At 43.9% G+C, this 3,901-nt stretch overlaps 1 protein-coding gene across 1 annotated transcript in view; it reads left to right on the top strand.

Moving 5' to 3' along the window:
- Positions 1 to 287: 287 nt before the first annotated feature.
- HAGH (hydroxyacylglutathione hydrolase) overlaps positions 288 to 3,901 on the top strand; it is a 33,165-nt gene continuing 29,551 nt past the window's right edge. Inside the window, exon 1 of the mRNA XM_023557531.2 lies at positions 288 to 397. The gene's annotated coding sequence lies outside the window, so the exon portion shown is untranslated. The remainder of the gene's footprint in view (positions 398 to 3,901) is intronic.

Genomic DNA, 3,901 nt, shown 5'->3' with positions numbered 1-3,901 from the left:
AGTGCTCTGAAAACGAAAGTGATTTTCTTACCCCTTCCTTTTGTGGTGACACATCCTAGCCATCCAGGGTTTGCAAGGCTTTCTGGCTCAGGGTTCATGCTTTGGAATCTGAATCAACCAGGAGGAGACCAGCTTCAAAAGTTACATGAGCAGTGCCCTAGCCTCAAGAGCTTTGAAGGGCAGGAGACCCACTGAAGATATTAAGACCATAGCCCTCTTCTGGCTCAGTTGTCCTTCTGGCAGCCCCAAAGCACACTGCTTAACTTGCACTCAGTCTGAGAAGACCTGCAGCTGGTGTCAGCACCGCCCCACTGTCAGAGAGTAGCCAGTGTGCCTGGGGCCTGGTACTTCAGGAGGCTCCACTTACCTGCCACAGGACTGAAGAGGGAGGGGGAAAGTAAGTAATGAAACTCTTCTATAAACCTAGTGTTGGGAGAGGATCCAGTCAGGGACTTTCATCAGATGCATCTATAAGGGAGGGGTACACAGTGACTCCTAGTGTGCCCAGGTGGGGGTGATGAGGGAGGCAATAAAGGCCTTCCCCTAGCTGTGCAGACAGCAGATGGCCCCCTGAGGAGTGTACTTCTCCTTTGGGGAGAAGAAGTGTGTTAGTTAAGGTGAATTGGGTGGGGTGGGTGGGCAGGGAAGGAAGGACAGATGTGTGGTGGTGGAGGAGAGGATCCCTCCTCATTTGGAGGAGGAGGGGCCGGTCAGGGGAGGAGAGCAAGACGGGGCACCTGGCAGCTGGGTTTGCATTCATTATAGGTTAAGCAACACTGGAAATGGCATCCCCTCCAGTCAGGCCCTGTGTAGAAGAGTGCACAAGGTGGGGAAGGACACCCAACCCCAGATGGCATGTCCGGAGCTGCTGAGCCAGGCTCCCTGGTGGCTGCCCTCTAGCAAGGACCTGGGAGCCCATTGGTCAGCAGGGTCCACTGCAATAAGGCCTAGGCAAGCCCTGCTCCTAACATCCAGTCCATGGGCCCGAGCTGTTTCACCATTAGCTTTGGTATATATTTTGTATACATGTTGTTGTTAGGTGCCATCGAGTTGGTTCTGACTCACAGCGACACTGTGTACAACAGAACGAAACACTGCCTGGTCTTGCACCATCCTCATTATCGTTGTTATGCTTGAGCCCATTGTTGCAGCCACTGTGTCAGTCCATCTTATTGAGGGTCTTCCTTTTTTTTGCTGACCCTCCACTTTACTAAGCACGATGCCCTTCTCCAGGGACTTGTCCCTCCTGATAACATGTCCAAAGTATGTGAGACAAAGTCTTGCCATCCTCACTTGTAATGAGCATTCTGGCTATACTTCTTCCAAGACAGAATTGTTCATTCTTCTTGCAGTTCATGGTATATTAAGTATTCTTAACCAACATCATAATTCTAAGGCATTAGTTCTTCTTCAGTCTTCCTTATTCATTGTCCATCTTTCACATGTGTTTACGAGGCAATTGAAAATACCATGGCTTGGGTCAGGCACACCTTAGTCCTTGAAGTGACGTCTTTGCTTTTTAACACTTTAAGGAGGTCTTTTGCAGCAGATTTACCCAATGCAATGTGTCTTTTGATTTCTTGACTGCTGCTTCCATGGGTGTGGATTGTGGATCCAAGTAAAATGAAATCCTTGACAACTTCAGTCTTTTCTCCATTTATCATGATGTGGTTTATTGATCCAGTTGTGAGGATTATTAAAACAAAACTCTTTTGTTGAGGTATAATCCATACTGAAGGTTATGGTCTTTGATCTTCATCGTTAAGTGTTTCAAATCGTCTTCACTTTCAACAAGCAAAGTTGTGTCATCTGCATATTGAAGGTTGTTAATGAGTCCTTCTCTGATCCTAATTCCTCTTCTTCTTCATATAGTCCAGCTTCTCAGATTATTTGTTCAGCATATAGATTAAAAAAAAAATTGCCTTTGAGTCGATTCTGACTCATAGCAACTCTACAGGACAGAGAAGAACTGACCCATAGAGTTTCCAGGGAGCATCTGGTGAATTTGAACTGCTGACTTTTTGGTTAGCAGCCATAGCACTTAACCACTACACCACCAGTATAAATAAGTATGGTGAAAGGATCCAACCCTCATGCACATCTTTCTTGACTTAAAACCACGCAGTATCCCCTTGTTCTTGAACAACTGCCTCTTGGTCAGAGTACAGGTTGCTTGTGAGCAAAATTAAGTGTTCTGGAATTCCCATTCTTCTCAATGTTGTCCATAATTTCTTGTGATCCACGCAGCTGAATGCCTTTGCATAGTTGTTAAAACACAGGTAAACATCTTTCTGGTGTTCTCTGCTTTCAGCCAGGATCTGTTTGACATCAACAATGACATCCCTTGTTTCACATCCTCTTCTGAATCCAGCTTGAATTTTTGGCAGTTCCCTGTCGATGTACTACTGTAACCACTTTTGAATGATCTTCAGCAAAATTTTACTTGTGTGTAATCTCAATGGGTACTGGTTGATAATTTCTGCATTCTGTTAGATCACCTTTCTTTGGCATGGGTATAAATATGGATCTCTCCCAGCTGTCTTCCAAATTTCTTGGCATAGACAAGTGAGTGCTTCCATTGCTGCGTCTTTTTGTTGAAACATCTCAATTGGTAATCTGTCCATTCCTGGTACCATGTTTTTCACCAATGCCTTCAGTGTAGCTTGGACCTCTTCCTTCAGTACCATCAGTTCTTGATCATATGCTACCTCCTGAAATGGCTGAACATTGACCAGTTCTTTTTGGTAGTGACTTTGTATTCCTTTCATCTTCTTTTGATGCTTCCTGTGTTTAATATTTTCCCTGTAGAATCCTTCAGTATTGCAACTCAGGGCTTGAATTTTTTTCTTCGGTTCTATCAGCTTGAGAAATGTGAGTGTGTTCCTCTGTTTTGGTTTTCTATCTCCAGGTCTTTGCACTTGTCATTATAATACTTTGTCTTCTTGAGCTGCCCTTTGAAATCTTCTGTTCAGCTCTTTTACTTCATCATTTCTTCCTTTGGCTTTAGCTGCTCGACGTTCAAGAGCAACTTTCAGCCTCTTCTGACATTAATTTTGGTCTTTTAAAAAATATTTTATTGCAGTTTAGAGGAAGGTTTACAGAACAAACTAGTTTCTCATTAAACAGTCAGTACACATATTGTTCTGTGCCATTGGTTAACAACCCCATGACATGTCAACACTCTCCCTTTTCAACCTTGGGTTGCCTATTAGATTTCCTGTTCCCTCCTGCCTCCTAGTCCTTGCCCCTGGGCTGGTATGCCCCTTTAGTCTCCTTTTGTTTTATGGGCCTGTCCAATCTTTGGCTAAAGGGTAAACCTCAGGAGTGACTTCATTACTGAGCTGAAAGGGCGTCCAGGTGCCATTCTCTCAGGGTTTCTCCAGTCTCTGTCAGGTCAGCAAGTCTGGTTGTTTGTTTTGAGTTAGAATTTTGTCCTACATTTTTCTATCTTTCCTGTCTTTTCAATGACCTCTTGCTTTCTTCATGTATGATGTCCTTAATGTCATTCCACAGCTCGTCTGGTCTTTGGTCGTTAGTGCTCAACACGTCAAATCTATTCTTGAGATGGTCTCTAAATTCAGGTGGGATATACTCAAGGTCATACTTTGGCTCTCGTGGACTTACTCTGATTTTCTTCAGCTTGAACTTGAACTTGCATATGAGCTATTGATGGTCCGTTCCACAGTCAGCCCCTGGTCTTCTTCTGACTGATGATACTGAGATTTTCCATCATTTCTTTCCACAGATGTAGTCGATTTGATTCCTCTGTATTCCATCTGGCGAGGTCCACGTGTATAGTTGCTGTTTATGTTGTTGAAAAAAGGTTTCTGCAATAAAAAAGTCGTTGGTCTTGCAAAATTCAGTCATGCTATCTCTAGCATCATTTCTGTCTCCAAAGCCA

The sequence above is a fragment of the Loxodonta africana genome, chromosome 12 (genome assembly GCF_030014295.1).
Source record: "Loxodonta africana isolate mLoxAfr1 chromosome 12, mLoxAfr1.hap2, whole genome shotgun sequence".
Taxonomy (NCBI): Eukaryota; Metazoa; Chordata; class Mammalia; order Proboscidea; family Elephantidae; genus Loxodonta; species Loxodonta africana.
The sequence above is the reverse complement of the archived record's forward strand: the minus strand, read 5'-3'. Positions and strand labels throughout refer to the sequence as shown.